The sequence below is a fragment of the Rhinolophus hipposideros genome (assembly GCF_964194185.1).
Source record: "Rhinolophus hipposideros genome assembly, chromosome: 2".
In the NCBI taxonomy this organism is placed as follows: domain Eukaryota; kingdom Metazoa; phylum Chordata; class Mammalia; order Chiroptera; family Rhinolophidae; genus Rhinolophus; species Rhinolophus hipposideros.
In genome coordinates this window covers 88,049,016-88,067,137 of record NC_138048.1, presented here as the reverse complement: position 1 = coordinate 88,067,137, position 18,122 = coordinate 88,049,016, and the positions used below count along the sequence as shown (strand labels likewise).

Sequence of the window (18,122 nt, the reverse complement as noted above, 5' to 3'; positions counted from 1 at the left end):
GGACTAGAGAGACTCATATCATTCTAAGAGTTAGTACTGATTGCTTAACGCTCTGGAAGTTTCGTCCAGAAGCTACACCGAAGCAGATAAGTAGTTTGATTTCGTTATATAAAGAACCAAGTAGTCCCATTTATGTTTCTTAAATTTCTAGCTCTTTTAGCTACTAGGTTAAGTATAAAAAAAAATCACATCTTTAATTGTAAAACGTTAAAATTTGCCTATCGGTAGTCTATAGTAAAAAGGAAACCAAAAAAGAATTAGTCAGGGGAAGTACAATTTAAGTTATAATCAAAATTATTTGATGTAGCAGGGAGAAGAGATACAATAACTAAGATCTATCTAACACAATATAAGAGCCAAACATTGCATATGTGGAGAAAATAAATCACTAAGTCATTCAACATGTGGAAGAAGGAGAGGAGATCCAATAACTAAGATATGTCCCACACCATATAGGAGCCAAACATTGCATATATAGAGAAAACAAATCACTAAGTCATTCAACATGTGGAAGACAGAGAGAAGTTGAGAGGGCTGGGATAACATGGAGTGTAATCAAGTTGTTCTCATCCCTGACCAAAATCTTAATTATGGACAAAGATGGTGATGGTGACAGAAGACAACATCTTTTCATCTACAAATTGTAGTTTCTGTTGTTGCATTGGGGTAGAACGATGTCTCTTCATTTAAGGCAAATAGTCAGTAAGACTTTTTAAAAATAATATTAATAATAATTGGGTTCACACTGTAGTTAGATGAACAAAAAAGAAATGGTTCTGAAATACTGGAGAAGTATGTCCAGGAATTTCTTCAGAAAGTTGTTTTTTCTGCTTTAAGTAGAGAGTTTACTTTGTTTTTATTCCTGCCTTCAAATGTCTGTTTTCTTATCTTAGAAACTAGAGCTCTAAATTATAAAAATTGTAATTTTATAATAAAATATTATTACCTAAACTAGGAAGTGGCAAAGATGGTTACAGAGAGGTTAAACTATTAGGTTTTATGGGTGCGCATAAACTGACAGACCCAATTCATTAAAAACGCATGTCAAGATAATACTGTGTAACAGGTGAGTTGCTATCCTTATTCTGAAAATAATACACGTATAAAAGCAAAAGATTTCCATTGGAACTGGCTTCTTACTAGCAGAGTATGTTTTGACATTCAAAATTCTTACAGAATCAAATAAAGTGCTGGGCAATGGTTTCTTTGAGTTCTTTACTTTCAATCTAAGAAAGTATTCATCACATTTCTCTGAACAGTCTATTACAATTTACCGAGCAAATTATCAACCACAATCACACTGCTACATACACATCCATGGTAACTACAGAATGGTGGTCTTGAAGAAGAATCTGCTAAAGTCAGTAATTACTTCTTTTTCACTGCATTCTGCATGCCTCTCTTCTCTTTAGACACCATGCATAGTGTTTTAGTTCATATCATGACTGTATGGACTGAATTATAATCCCTCCCTCCAAATTCATATGATGAATTCCTAACTCCCAGTGCCTCAATATGTGACCCTATTTGGAGACAGAAACTTTTAAGAGATAATTTAGTTAAATGAGGTCATCAGTGTAGCCCTAATCCAATATGACTGGTGTCTTTAAAATAGGAGATTAGGACAGAGATACACTAAGAGGGAAAATCATGTGAAGACAAGGGAAAGAAATCCATCTGTAGCCAAGGAGAGAGGTTCAGAAGTAACCAACCCTTGATCTTGGACTTCGAGCTGCCAGAATTGTGAGAAAATACATTTCTGTTGTTTAAGCCATCCAATGTCTGGTATGTGTTATGGCAACCTGAGCAAACTAATACAACGTTTAAGTACAAAGGAGTGAAAAACTGTCTTATTTTGGAAAACGATTTGTTTCTATACTCAGTGTTTGATTTTTTCCAAGAATGCATGTAATTTATGAAGGAAGTCTACAATATTCACATTTTCCAGAAAAGAGGAAAAACAACATGAATGCCAGAGTTTTATATAAAAGCCGTACATAGTGCTAAGAATGAAGGCAAATGTTACACAGTTGCCACTTTTCCATGATACTTATTTTTAAACTTTGAACAAGAATACTGTGCTTAAGTCCTTGCGTAGTACATAAGAAAATTCTATGCCCACAACTGATATGCACAGACTTTAAAAAGAATTATGGAATTAATAGGTGCCTAGCATTTTCTTCAAGACAATAAAAAAAAAATGGTACATCAACATATATGTTAGAGTCAGTAAAATTACTAAAGGGAGAAGGAAGAAGCCAATAGGTAACTAATACACTTGACCAGAAGAGGTAAGGAAAAGGTTATTGAAATGACTATTACAATGAGATATTGTTTTACCTAGCAACAATTCCCACCAAGTGGATGTAAGCATTCAAACATCTTTTGATTCACCACCCATCATTTCAAAAAATCTGTTTAATGCTGACTTCCCATGGGGCGCTGGACTAAGTGTTGTGTGGGATAAAACAAACACAAAAAATGAAAAAACAACCTAGCCCCTGATTCATGTTTCAGTTAGTCTAGTAAGCAAACAGAAAGCCGAACAGCCAGTTCTAAAGAGAATGGGTACTGTGTTTGTTGACTGCTTCAGAAAGCTGAGGTGATATTGCCCAGTGATTTTGTAAATGTGATAGGGTGTTATGACAATATTGATAATTATCACCTATTCAAACTCTTATAATAAACAAGGTACTGTGAAAGACACCATCATGGAAAGTGACATTTTTTGTCACTTGATAGCTTCATGATGTCATTGCCTAAAGTGCCTAACTATGTCATTGCTTAAGTAAAATTAAGATTATTTTATTAGGTTGGTGCAAACGTAATTGCAGTTTAAAAGGTTAAAAATAATTGCAAAAACTGCAATTACTTGTACACCAACCTAATACCATTTTTTTTAAAAAAACATTTCCATTATTATTTCTCATTCTAGTTGAGACCAAAAAAGACTATATATCTCTTGATACTAATATTTCAAAATAAAATCCAGACATAATCATTGTGCACAAAAGCCCATTATTACTTCAAAATAAATTGCAAACTACACTATAGTAGGTTTCACTTTAAGCAAGATACACTATTAACACAGTACTCTGAATAGCTGTTTCCTAATGAGAATATTCATAAAACATACAGAAACTGTTTCAAATAAACATTTAATGTAAATTGAATGTGATCATAGAACACTCAAATTATTATAAAAAATGATATTAAATGCTTAAATAAATATTCTCCAGGAAGATCATATGCTAACATTTAAAATAAAACATACTACAACATTTAAGTGTCAAAACAAATCATTTTTGTCAACTTCAGAATAGCAAATGGAGATACCCAAAGACACATAGCATACATACAAACAAACAAACAAAAATACAGTACATTTAAGTAATGAAAAGAAGATAACATATTCTTATTGAACAGATTAAAGTTTCAGAAACTCCACATTCCCACTGTGTTGTTTTTTTTTTTTTAAAAACCATTCCCTGCTTCGCTTCATTTTCTCAATCTATAAATATGTTTTTTTGTGGGAATATCTGTAGGTATTTTTACATATTCTTAAGAATATGTTATAGTTTCTGAAGGATTAAGAACAATCTAAACACACACAAGGAGAAGAAATAGATAACGTGAATAGCCCTGTATCTATCAATGAATTGAATTAATAATAAACAACATTTCCCAAAAGAAATCATCAGACTGGAATGGTATAACAGGTGATTTCTACCAAACATTTAAGGAAGAACTGGTATTGATTCTATGCAACCTTTTCCAAAAGATAAAATCAGAGGAACATTACTGAACTCATGCAATGAAGTCAGTATTACTCTAATACCAAAACTAGAACAAGAAAAGAAAATTATAGGCCTGTACCTCTCATAAACACTGACACAAAAAACTTCAATAAAATACTAACATATCAAATTCAACAATGTATAAAAACAATTATACACTGTACCCAAGTGGTATTTATCCTATATATGCAAGCCTGGTTCAACATTTAAAAAAATCAATCCTTGTAATACCGCATTATCAACAGACTTAAGAAGGAAACTCATATCGTCATATTAATTGACACAGAAGAAGTATAAGTTTTGGAAAATAATAACTGAAACTGGTTATATCCATAGATGATAGAATTGTCTATATAGAAAAATCCCTAAGAGTTAAAAAAAATAAAAATAAAGCAACTACAGAAAGCTTTCAGGATATAATGTGTAAAAGCCAGTGCCTGTTAGAAGATGAGTTAAGTTCTGGGGTTCTAGCGCACAGCATAGTGATTATAATAAACATTATTGTACTATACATATTAAAATTTCTAAGAGAGTAGATCTTAAATGCTTTCGCCTCACACACACACAAAACGGTCATTATGTGATGCAGTGAAGGTGTTAGCCAAGTGTACAATGGTAATCATATTGCAATATATGTCAAATAAACCTGTTGAACACATTATACGTACACAATGTTATGGCAATTATATCCTAATATCGCTAGTAAAATATACTTTAAAACATTTTTAAAAGTCGATTGCTTTCCTCTTTATCAGTAAAAAAAAAAAAATTGAAATTGAAATTTTAAAAATACCACTTCTCATAGTATCCAAAGACTAAATACTTAGGTCTAAAACTAACAAAACATGTACAAGACGTATACATAGAAAACTGAAAACTGCTGATGAATAAAGAATAAAAGGTGATCTAAATACATGGATGTTTTAGCTCTGTCAGCTGACAGGGCCTAAGACACAATGACTGCACAATAAATGAGCACACGTAGTACCCAGATCTTGAGTATTAATACTGTTACCCAATAAATGAAACTAGGGTTTTTGGAGAAATGTCTGATACTAGGATTTGGCAGAAAATATGCAAAATGGGCCTGGAGCATCTAATAATGTCAAAAATTAAGTAAGTGCCCAAAACTAAGAAAAAAAATCATGATAAAGATATACCAAAGGTATACAGAAGCCAACTGAAAGAGGTCCCAATGGACAAAGTTAGAAAAAACTGAACAAAATTAATAAAGTCATATTAGATTACAACCCAAAATACAAAATTCATATTTATGAGTACATACTGACATTAATTAATGATTTAAGGGTGTGGAGAGTATAGACAAATATTCCATGCAGAAGAATTCCAAGTAACTCCAAATCTATGTATTCCATTCGGAAGGAAATAGAGCATACCTGTTTATACCTTAAGAGTGGGCAAAGCATAGTGACTTCCTTCCAAAGAGCACAATATTAAAGATAGAAAGAAAAAAAAAAGAGTAAATTTAGAGTGGAGAAAGCTAACAAACGCTTTTACAAGCCAAGTGATCAAAATTAATATCGACAGTGGTAAAAAAAAAAAAAAAATAACATCAACAGTGGTTATTTCGACAGTGTTCAACTTTGATATTATGTGATGAGTATGGCAATTTATCTTTTTGGTCTTCCTCCCAAAAATGCATTACTCCAGTTTAAACATAAGAAAAGCATCTGACAAATCCAATTGAGAGAGAATCTATGGGAAAAAATTGACGGGTAAACCTCAAAACTATCAAGGTCATTAGAAAAAAGGAAATTCTGAGAAACTGTCACAACCAAGTATAGCCTACAGAGACATGACTATAACCATAATATAATGTATCCTGAATGGGATCCTGGAAAAACAACAACAAAAAAAAGGTAGGACATTAGGGAAAACCTAAGGAAATCTGAATAAATTATGGATTTTAGTTTCTAATAATGTTATCGATTGTGTTTGATTAATTGTGACAAATCTATCTTAGTAATATAATGAGAAACTGGGTGTGGGTTATACAGGAAATCTTTGTACCATGTTTGTAATAATTCTGTAAATATAAAATTGTTCTGAGATTAAGTTTATTAAAATATGCACTAGAAGATATTCTAATTAGAAAAAATGATTAAACACTTTAGGGCATATTACCTAATATTTTCTTAAGTGTGGAAGTAATGCACAGAAAGTAATTCATGAGAAATATGTATTAAAGTAATAAAAGTACTCTTTGGTTTCCATAACACTGTTTCCCCTACATTTTTTTCTGCTCATATATCTAATTTTGTTTTCGATCTTTAAATGTAGGTGCGACTCAAGATTTCCTTCTTAGCTTCTTTTTTTCTATTCTCACTCTACTCAGAAACCTAATTGACTCTTACATAAAGGTTGATAACCTCTAAATCCTCAGCACAGATACGTCCATGGTGCTCTAGATCCCATTTTTTTAATGCTCATAGGCATACCATCTCCATTTCTAAAATTAAATTTATTATTTTCCCTTTAACCTGCCCCTATTGTGTTTAATAGCCAACCAACCATTTTGCATGCCACATAACTGGAGTCAAAAGTAAAACACTGGGACAAGTAGAAGAACATGGAATACAAAAATGTAAGCAAAGAAAGATTCCCAACAACAACCAAAAATAAATACAAGATGTAAGTGAGCAGATCAAAGAGATTTTTGTTTCAGGAAAAAAGAAAAAAAGAAATCATGAAAGAGAAATTGATCAATAGAAAGAATTAAAAATGAAAAGATAATTCATGGATAATTAATGTTTCTGAAGTATCAGAACAAATAGAAAAAAATCAAAGATATCAAAGATAGAAGAGAACTTTCTCAAGCCTAATACCAAATTAAATAATTGACCGTGTACTTGGTAAAATCGATGGAGGAAAATGCAGACTTAGATAATTTTAGTAAAGAAAAAATTATAATTACAACTTTAAAGGACAAATCTTACCACTATCAAAATAGAAAAAGTGTGTGTGGGCGGGAGGGGATATATGGTGTGTGTGTGTGTGTGTGTGTGTATCCACATAGGAATAAAAATGGGCTGATCACATTATTTTTCTACAATATGAAAAATTAACAATATCTGTAACATTGGGGTAAATTAGTTTTTGAATCAAAGGATTTAGGTCCACCATAGACATCTCCAGCAAGCCAACAAAATTAGGAAAAACTCAAACATGAGCCAATCAATTCACTGCATTTATCCAAGTGCAGATATTGGTTTCTAGTGGTCTGGAGCACATGACCGTCACTGATCTAGTCTCTCATGTATAAAGGAGGCATGTATACCTGGGAGTCACCTTTTTGTAACTGTGACAGAACCAAGCTTTGGGGATAAAGTTGACATCACAGAAGACAAAGAAGGGAGAGAAGATAACTAGCTCCTTGATATTGTTAAAACACAGATTTAATCCTATCCTACTTATATCCGTTTTCAGCTATGTGAACCAGTAAATTTTGTGATTGTTTAAGCAAGTTTATTTATCTTTTACAGGACATGGAAAGTATTATAACTGATAGGCTAGCCAAAGTTCTTTATATGTGTAAAGGCAACAAAAAGACATCTTACATAATCAAAAACCAAAAGATTATATTATTCTTGAGAAAATTACATAAGACATGCTGTCTAAGAGCTAAATCAAAATTAAGTGTCTACTGATGGATGAATGGATAAAGAAATACCTGTATATAATGGAATACTATTCAGCCTTAAAAAAAACAACAAAGGAAATCTTGCTGTTTGTAACAGTATGTATGAATTTGGAGGATACTATGCTAAGTAAAATAAGCCAGACACAGAAAGACAAATACTATGTGATCTCATTTATATGTGGAATCTGAAAAAGTCAAACTTAGAAAAACAGAGAGTAGAATGGTGTTTGCCAGAGGCTAGGGGGTAGGGGACATAGGGAGATGTTTCTCAAAGGACATAAAATATCAGTTATAACATGAATAAGTTCTAGACATATAACATAAAGCATGGTAACTATAGTTAATATTAGCACATTTTTCTATTTGAAATTTGCTAGGGTAGTAGATCTTAAGTGTTCTTACCACCCACATAAAAAAAAGTAACTATGTGAGGTGATAAAAATGGTAATTAGCTTCATTGAGTGTGATAATCACTATACAACATATACTTATATCTAAACTCCTTGTATGTATAACTTAAATATATACAATTTTTAATTTATCAATCATACCTCAATAAAGCTGGAAAAAATAAAACCAAATTAAAAGATAACTCAATATAGAGGCTTTTCTTACTCAAGCTAAACCCCAAACTCTGTATTTGAACTTGGAAATTTTCCCTAAAATATTGTACATCTTTTTCCTATACTGAGGAATAGAGTTGTTATGCTACAGTCTTCATAACCCAATGCTGAACGACCACTTAAAACAATAACATTATATTCTATTCTAATACTTGCTAAAAATGACTAAATTATTTACAAATTTGTGATACCATGTCAGAGTTACTAGAAGAAAATTCTTTCATTGATTACTTTTTCCATAGGAAAAAATGTTTAGAGCACCATGATTGATGATAAGTTAGAAAAATCTAACAAAAAGTTTGCAGATGCAGATATTTTCTGAGATAAAACCCCGATTTCTACATTTAACATCAAGTTCATACAAATATGCATCTTATAATTATGATTCAGTCAACCAATAAAGAATGATGTTAAAGATGGAGCAACAGTAATAATTAAAATGTACGTATTGAGCACTAACTCTACTAAATTAGTAATATGAATTATCTCCTTTAATCCTCACTCCATCCCAAAGAAATACATTTTATTGCATTGAGTTGAACAGTCTCCCCCAAATTCGTGTGCACTTGGTACCTGTGAATGTGGTTTTATCTCTAAATAGGATCTTTGCAGATGTAAGTTTAGGTGAGGTCATACCAAATTAGAATGGACCCTAAATTCAGTGACTGGTGTCCTTATAAGAAGAGAGAACTTTGTCACAGAGACACACATGAAAAATGCTCTGGGACCATGGAGGCAGAAATTAGAGTGATGTATCTACAAGACAAAGAACCATGCTGGCAATCACTAGATGCCAAGAGAAAGTCATGGAACATATTCACTCCTAAAACCTTCCAGAAGGAACCAGTGATGCTCACCCTTTGATTTCTGACTTTGGGCCATCAAAACTGTGGGAGAATACATTTCCGTTATATTAAAGTAACCCAATTTGTAATTTGTTTTGGTAGCCCTAGGAGTCTAATATTATTATCTCCATTATGTAGGATGAGCAACTGAGGTTTAGAGAGGTTAAATATTATTGGAGTAATAAAATAATCAGATTAAATCCAAACTATCTGACACCAGAGCTTATGCTTCTGATCATTACCTATACTGTGTTTTAGGTAATATTTATTGAGTGTTCACTATATAATGGACATCTATTCTATAAGAGTTCTTTGTGGTATAATCTTGTTTTGCTCTCAAATAATATCTCTTGTAAATTATCCACATTATACCATCAGTGCAAGGAACTAGGTTCATTGTCATGTTTTCTCTCCCCAATCTGGACACTGTGGTAACACCGTTCCTTCCAGCACTTAGCTTGGCTCTCTTCTATTTGGAGACAGCATGGGTGTCAACTCTTTTAGGAAGACTTTCCTGACCAAAGTCTAGTTTAGCATTCTTTCTATGCCCTGCCATAATACAATACACACTTCTAAATAACATAAAAATCTATTGTAATTTGGTTTTAACCGTCTCCCAAGACTTTAAAAAAAAGGACTATGCTTCCTTCTTTCCACTCTCAGTAACCTACACAGTCTTTGGCACTGAGTAAGCACTACTTAATGAGAACACTGAGCACTCAATTGAGTAGAATATTTAATGTTAAGTAAAGTAGAAGTCTTGCATTACATAGAAAATATAGATGCTTATAGATTAACTTAACATAACCATGTGAAGTCTGTGGAATATATAGAAATGTAAATACAAGAAGAAACTAGATTCTGGAGAACAGAAAACAATTTTGAGTCATTTCATACTCTCCTTTACAGACTTGAGAATAATATGATAAGTGAATAGTTTAATACTCCATTTAAGTGATTTTCTTATTTAGAACATTTATTCCTTTATCATGGTATAAGTATATGTTTGTCATCTTGTTTATTCTTACGTTGAACTTTAGTGGGTTGAATTGTCTCCTGAGAAGATATGCTTAAATCATAACCCTGGTACCTATGAATATGGACATATTTGGAAATAGGGTCATTGTAAAAGTAATTAGTTAAGATTGGGTCGTATTGGAATAGGGGTTCCTTAATCCAGTATTACTGGTGTCAGTATAAGAAGAGGAGATGAGACTTAGGAACAGATACACATGGAGGGATCACAGCCATATAAAGACACAAATTCACAGGGAAAATGTCATGTGACAATGGAGGCAGCAAATGTAGTGATGACTTTACAAATTAAGGACCCACCAAGAATTGCTGCCAACTACCAAAAGATAACAAGAAGGCCTGGGACAGACTGTTCAGAGGGGGCATGACCTGCTGACACCTTGATGACAAATTTCTAATCTTCAGAACTATGACAGAATACATTTCTGTTAAAGCTACCCGGATTGTGGTACTTTATTATAGCAGCCCTAGGAAAATAATACAAGTTTCTTTACCTTGAATGTAATCACAGTGGATTGTATCATGGTCTCCCTACTTTCTTTCTAAAGCACTTGTTTTGGCTTCATGAAATTGTTAACTTCTTAAATGTTTACAGTTATAATTTCGGGTGGGGGATCTAAAACAAAGTAATCACAGTAATATCAACTGAATTTGATATCCTAACACATTATTAGGTTCTAATCACGTTTTTGTTAAAACTAGAAGACAGAGATAAAAGTTACTGAAATGGAATGCAGATCTCAGGGAAACGGCATTGATGACAAACAGGCTTGCTCTGTCATCTGGCCCGACCTTTCACCACAGCATTCCCCACACCATGAAACATATTATATTTAAAATTTATAATCTTTAGAAGAAGTCTGAAATACTCAATAGTGGGAAGGAAAAGCCTGTTACAGTTCTTATGTATCTAGTCTATACTTCACAAGGCCAGTGTGAAACATAACACACGGAATGCTGATGAGGCTTTAGGGTTAAAATCTCAAGTCTGCTAAAAACATGATTAATATTACATTAGCCTTTTGGGATAAAGGTCTAAAATATAATACATTTTTGTTTATAAGCAAAACCAGTGGGACATAAAATTGAACAGATATGCAGGTATAAACCCATAACCTTTAGCTGTCCTCTCAGAGAATGTGGTATCTTTAATCTCACAAATAATAACACTGTGATTAAATGTAACGAGAGCAGATAACAAGAATGTGCACTGCTGCTAGGGACCTTAGCCAAAGTGCAAAGTATGCTGTTTGTCTTGGGAAACTTCTCACCTCTTGGTAAACTCTCTTAATAAGCCCTCAGGCATCCACGGCCCTCAGGCTGCCCTCTGGCTGTCCTAGGTTCTTCTCACCCACTGCATGCCCACATCCCCTCCTTGTTGAAAATCAGCCTTGTGCTTCATCATCAAACTTCCTGTCAGTTCCACTTTTCAATCAAAATTCCACTTTCCTCAGGCTGGCTGATTTTGGCTGGCTCTAAGCAAAATCCTAATCTGATAATCTGATTAAATTAATTCAAAGTAAATTGTAAATGGCCAATAGCCTAAATTTCTGAGAGAAGCTGAGTTCTTGAAATCTAATTTGTGGAATACACAAAGGAGATGTATTTAGCTGGAAACTTTCTGAGTGCCCTTTGTTTATACTCCAATTTCTTCCATTGCCTCATTCCTCCCCTCTTTCCCTCCTTCCCTCTTCCCCTTTCTCCCTCCATCCTTCCTATTTTTCTTTTCTTTCTCTCTCTCTCTCCTTTCCTCCCCCCCCCTTCCCTCTCTCTCTCTCATTAGTGGATCAGCAATGTGGCACTCCCTTTTTGCATGGTTACTTATCCATAAATTGACTTCCAGATAGGAATTTAAAAAAGGAAATCACTGTTTTTTCCAAGACAAATGCAACTTCTTCATTCACCAGCTTGGCAATACCTGTACTCTTAATAGTCTCCTCTGCTAGTGACTGTTTTAAAATCTGTGATGAAAAAAATATATATTCGACTATGATTCAGGATTATATTTCCCACCTCTTTAAGTTATTAAAGGTAATAATAATTTAAAACAGAAATAGTACATTTGAAAGCATCACAATGAGCGTCTATTATTATTATTTTTATTATTCAAATACTTGTCACAAACTGCTATTAATGATCAAAACATCTTTCCCAGAAAATGTTAGACTTCCTTTATAAGAATTTACTGATATTTGCATTAGGCGATCAAATCAAAGTACACCAATATGTATCGTATATTTATCATTACTAATTATTCTTTTAAATTACTCACTAATAAGGAATACTGTGGTTTGTATATTTTTATAAACAATCAAAATCGTTTATATTTATTTTATGTTTTTTTCTGCCAGATGCTATTCTAAGTACTTTGCGTACAATACTAATTCATTTAATCCTCAAAACACTATTATGGATTGGATACTTTTATATACTTGCTTTTAACAGGTATGGAATGCTAAGACTCGAAGTATTTAAGCAGCTTGCTTAGGATCACACAGTAGGTAAATTGTATTTAAAAATCACTGCATGAGTACCTAGAAAAATATGTGCCATCTACTTTTCCAGTTTTACATATATATGTGTGTGTATATATATATATATATATATTCCTTTTTTAAAAAAATAAATTATATATGAATATTGATACTATTTCAAGCTCAGTCCCCAATGGAAGGTATGGGGCCAGTAAGTAGGAGTTAGACTAATGTTTTAAAATTGTCTTACATGAAAAACAAATTAATTTCTGAAGGTATCTTAGATTAACATGGAAGAAAGCTGGTGAAAGCCAGGAGAAGGAATAAGAAGTAATGGTATGTCCAGATCACTTTCTTTAAGCAATGGTCCAGAGTAAGGGCAGGGGCATTCAAGTCAGACTTTGGTAAGTTTACAAAAACACTTCTGATGGTAAAAAGGTAAACTGACTAGATGAAGATGGGAAGTAAAATCTCCAGAAATCCTAACCAGCAGGTAGAAGAGAAAATGAGTCATCCTAATCACTATGAAATAGGGAGAGCAAAATGACAGATTCTTATCAAAATAAAGCTTTATGCAAGCTAAGGACCGTGCTCAATCCCAATATTATTTCATTTATTTCGATTGAATAAATTGTTTGGAACTTTTCAATAAATACTGCTAAGCAAAATACCACCAAGTATCAGGCTCTGCAAGGGACACAATTCAACAATAGTTCAATAAATACCACAGCTGACTGCTTTAAATGATAAAAGTTATAACTTCTTAAGATTAAAAAATATAATAATACAGAAGTATATGTGTATAAAACATAAAATAAAAAAAGCCTTTCTTTCCTTTCTCTGTCATTCTGTTCCCCTGATATAACTACTATCCTAGGTGTGTTTTCAAGACATTTTCACTACAAAAACAAATAGATACCCACTCATCTTGTTTTCTGGTGAAACACATGTATTAAAACTGTATTTCTGTATATACGAAATGTGGCTACAAGTTATAGAGTTTTCTTTTCTATAAAAGATCTTACTATACATATACTATTCGATTTATTTTATTTCCCCCCAAAAAATATACCATGCAAAGCTTTGCCAAGTCAGAATATACAATCCTAATAAAGTGTTTTTAAAAAGTTATTTAATATTCCACAGTATGGTGTCTCATAAGTCATTTAAGTATTCCATAATGTTTTATCTTTTTCCCAAGCTAGATTTTCACACATTTATATACATTACCATATGTATTTAGGGACCTAAGTTACAACTCAAACAGTGTTTTTTATCATGGGAATACTGTATATTTTTTCTCTATTATCTAGAAGAAATAAGATACTGAGGACTTAGAAAAGGCACCTTATCCAATGACTTCTCATACATTTCACACTGTATATTTTGGGGTATAAGGAAGTAGATCTGAGGCCAAATGGCTGTGTTTAAAATACCCTGTAGACCATAGTTAAGTATGTAAAAGTTTAATAAACTCAAATTTCCAGTTACTCTGGCCAAAAGTTTATGTTCAAGAAATATTAACTAACCATCTTAAAAGTAAATCCTAGATGTTGGGATAGGTGGCTAGGCAAAGCATTCCTCTGAGAATTCTGAGGAAAACTGGCTGAAGGAGTCGTCAGTGAGTGGGGTCATCCATGCAACAGCAGCTGTATTTTCATCCCTTTTTGCTTATCCCCCTTTGGCACTAAAAAAGCCTTTGTGTATGGAGAAATTTTGCAGCTGGGCAGAAGAGACAAGCATCTGGCTGAGAAATAACACCATAACTCAAGAGCAAATTTGGCCTTCTACATTGATCTTATTAAATTTCAACTTTGTCTTCTGGAAAAGAGATTCACTAAGTGAAGAAAAAATATTACAAAAACTTCTTCTGGCACAAGGACTAAAGCTAATATGCTTCAGATATCTTCTAGGTGGGGAACATGTTCACCATCAAATGAGGACGTGGGCTGGCATTGGAAGCCTTCTTGGGCTCTTCCAGGATAACCTCCCTTCTCTCCCCACCAAAGAAATTACCAAAATATCTGAACTATTCCTTTATAGCTGGTAGAGTTCATAAACAAACAAAATAAAATTTGTTATCAATTGGTAGAGACACAGGCTAACCAAGAATTTTTGTTAATAGAGTTCAGTGAAAATAAAATAGGCAGCTGGGATCCCAAAGAATAAAAATGTTCATGAGTGTAAGTGGAGGTGGGAGGTAATGTCCACATTAGCAGGGACAGAAATATCATGAAAGAGGCAGAATGATTTCCAGAGTTTCCAGCTAAGATAAGGAAAAATTATGACTAGGTTAGAAGTGGTTTTTCTATCTATCATCTGTGAGCGACAACAAACAAACAAATACAAAACAAAACCTGGAGGCAACAGAGATCAATATTCATACAACAGGGGCCAATATCAGTAGAATATTGAAAAAAACACGGGTGTGTTACAAAAATATACATTTAATCATAAGATAAATAGGGTCTATGTAAGGATTTGTAAAGTGACTATAATACAAACAGTTTTATATATTTTTATTTGGAAGAATAACTTTAAATTTGGTTCAAGTTTTAAAGAATGATGAAAGGGAAAGTACCCACAAAACCCTTTTGAATGCTTTTTATTTCCCTAAAAACATTTATAACTAAAAAGGAGTCATGAGGGTACAAATTTTACAGCCAACACCACCTGGAATATTAATAAATATATATATATATATATATATATATATATATATATATATATATATACACACACAAAAACTCTTCACTTCCTTCAAAATTTTCATTTTAATGACATCTGTTCTAAATTTGAAACATGTTAGATGAAAACTTTTCATGTCATCAAGATCTTTGAAAAATGGATAAAATCCATGGATCATCTCCACAGATAAAAGGAATATACACACAATATATTGCATATAATTTCAGAGCGATCACTGATTATCTTGCAAAATGCTTACTCTTTGATCCCAATTTAAGGAGCTCTAGTCTAAAAGAAAGGGCCTAACTAAATAAAATGGGACCTACTAACGGTTTCTGAAATTTTACTAGTAAAAGAAAAGTACAGTTTTTGCCACCATGTCACTGTAAACATGCAGCATTTGTGTGGGCACTGGATGGGTTGAGATGGTGGTAGGGATGGGCATAGTACAGAGCTAGCAGCATGTGTCTCTCTACCTGTGCTCCAGAAATGACTCTAGAACCCTCTTCCCTTATATTTCCTTTGCTCTTTCAACTGTCTCTCACTCATTCTCAGAGAAGTGCTACAGAGGGTCTTCTAAACAGGATAAGAGAGAAGGAAACTTACCCAATATATTTCTAATACCATTGCAGAAAACACAGCAAGAAAACAACCACCGATACGGAGGTGTTTATAAACTAAGTAAAACTAACTTGTTTTTGTAAACTAATTTAAAAAAAAAGCTCTTTGAGCATCCAGATATACTTAACTGTTGCATGTCTATTTTGAATAGTTTGGATAACTTAAAGTAAAAATCGAATTTTAAGAAACTGTAAAGTCTTTGCTTTCTATTATATAAACCACTATTATAATCCCAAGTGCCATTTTAAGACACTCTGTTCCTCTAGGCACACAAATAAATATGTATGTCCTAGTCATATGAGCAATCTTGAATTCTCCCTGATTAAAAACCAGAGTTAAAATTTCCTGCCATGAGTAATAACCAAGTGTTCTTTTACACAAAGTTTGTCAAAATAATCTTATAGAAGTGGACAAAGTTTGACTCAACTGTGGTCACATTTCACTACCACTTGTAATAGTGACTACCTTAATTATTCATTTTCTATGTATGCAACTCACAAATGATAACTATACAAGTTTAGAAACTTGGCCACACTGCTCTATTTGCAAGTCACTTACCATATTATGTATTTCATTCTCCTCTCTGTTCAGTCTTGACATCAAGAGTTTTCTTTATCTCAGAAGCAGTAACAGGTCCTGAAAAGTATTTTTATATTACAAAAGATTGCATTTATGAATATGTGTACAAATATTTCCCCAAATAATGGTCATTATTTTAAAACTACTTTCAAAATTTATGAACAGGTTTAGCTCCAGAAACAATCAGCAAATTAGTACATTGTCTCTAAGAACACTAGATTTTTTCATCGAACGCTGTCAAGACATCAAAATGTGTGGAATCACCTTGAAAAAGTGTTAAATTAGCATTTATTCTTTTGTCCTTAGGCTAATAGCTGGGTGTTGTTTTTTAAAGCACCTATTTGAGGTGCTAAGAGGTCCTCATTAGATCAATTAAACAAACACAGCGTTAAGTTTCAGAAATGAAGTGTCAGAGTAGATACCTTTTGATCTGCAGCTCACTACGGAAGAAACAATAAATTACAAATAATGTGATTGTGTGTCCTGCCTTAGCATACTGGGTTTGATAAAAACTGTTTTATTTTAGGAACAGTGTAACATTATCATTCCTGGGAGGAACATACTGTTTGCATGGCTAACTTTATAAACAAAACAAAACAAACCAAATAACCATTACGAACAACAAGGACAAACCAGGGGTGATTCATTTGAAGTCAGTTCAACAAATCAGTATGCAAGTATTTTACTGGACTAGATTAAGAGGGCCACAAAGATTACTTGGGAGATTTATAATCCAATGAGGAAAGCAAGACACATATGACTACAACTAGTGGTAAAATATGAAACAATGACATTAATTACAAACATAAGAGTCTTTTAATTATTTTTGAGTTGATCAAGGTAGGCATCATTTGATGCTTGAGGTATTATTTGAACTGTACCTAAATGAAAAATCAGCATGTAAAAACATGGAAAGAGAGAGGGAGAATAATCCAGATTAAGAGAGCAGTACCATGTTTCCCTGAAAATAAGACCTAGCCAAACCATCAGCTCTACTGCGTGTTTTGGAGCAAAAATTAATATAAGACCCAGTCTTATTTTAATATAAGACTGGGTATAATATCATATCATATCATATCATATCATATCATATCATATCATATCATATCATATATAATACTGGGTATAAATTAATCTAATCTAATCTAATCTAATCTAATACCGAGTATAAATTAATATAAGATAAGATATGATATGATATGATATGATATGATTAACATAATACCAGGTCTTATATAATATAATATAGTATAATATAATACCAGGTATATATTAATTTTTGTTCCAAAAGACACAGTAGAACTGATGGTCTGATTAGGTCTTATTTTCAGGGAAACACGGTATGGGTTAGGAGACAGAGCACAGAGTATATGATGGATAACATAATGAGTGTATTTAACACAACTCAAGTTAGGGAGTGGGGGTAGAAAAAATAAGAAGTTTAGGTTCAAGGGGGAATTAATAATTTTAGTTTGATGATTAATTGAGTTTGAGGTACCCATGAGAAACTCAGGATGTATATCCAAATTAGAGGTAAAGATCGAATCACATGCACAAAAGGTAATAACTGAAGCTTTGGGAGCCTTTGAGGCTCTCCAAGAGAACTGAGGTTTTGAAACTGCTCAGAGTGTATACATGTTATGGTTAGAGAAGAAACCTATGGAATGTCTATACATATTTAAACACAAGTTAGAGAAAATGAGAAGAAACATTCTGGGAAGCAGCAGAACCAACAAAAGAATGTATCTCAGATATTAAGAGTAGGTAAATGTTTCATGAAAGAAGAGAGTGCCCTGTAT

General features: G+C 32.9%; 1 long non-coding RNA gene across 1 annotated transcript in view; it reads right to left on the bottom strand.

Annotated features, from left to right (window-relative positions):
- LOC308488727 overlaps positions 1-18,122 on the bottom strand; it is a 521,148-nt gene that overhangs the window by 314,080 nt on the left and 188,946 nt on the right. Inside the window, exon 4 of the long non-coding RNA XR_013991939.1 lies at positions 16,303-16,380. This is a non-coding gene — a long non-coding RNA (uncharacterized lncRNA). The remainder of the gene's footprint in view (positions 1-16,302; positions 16,381-18,122) is intronic.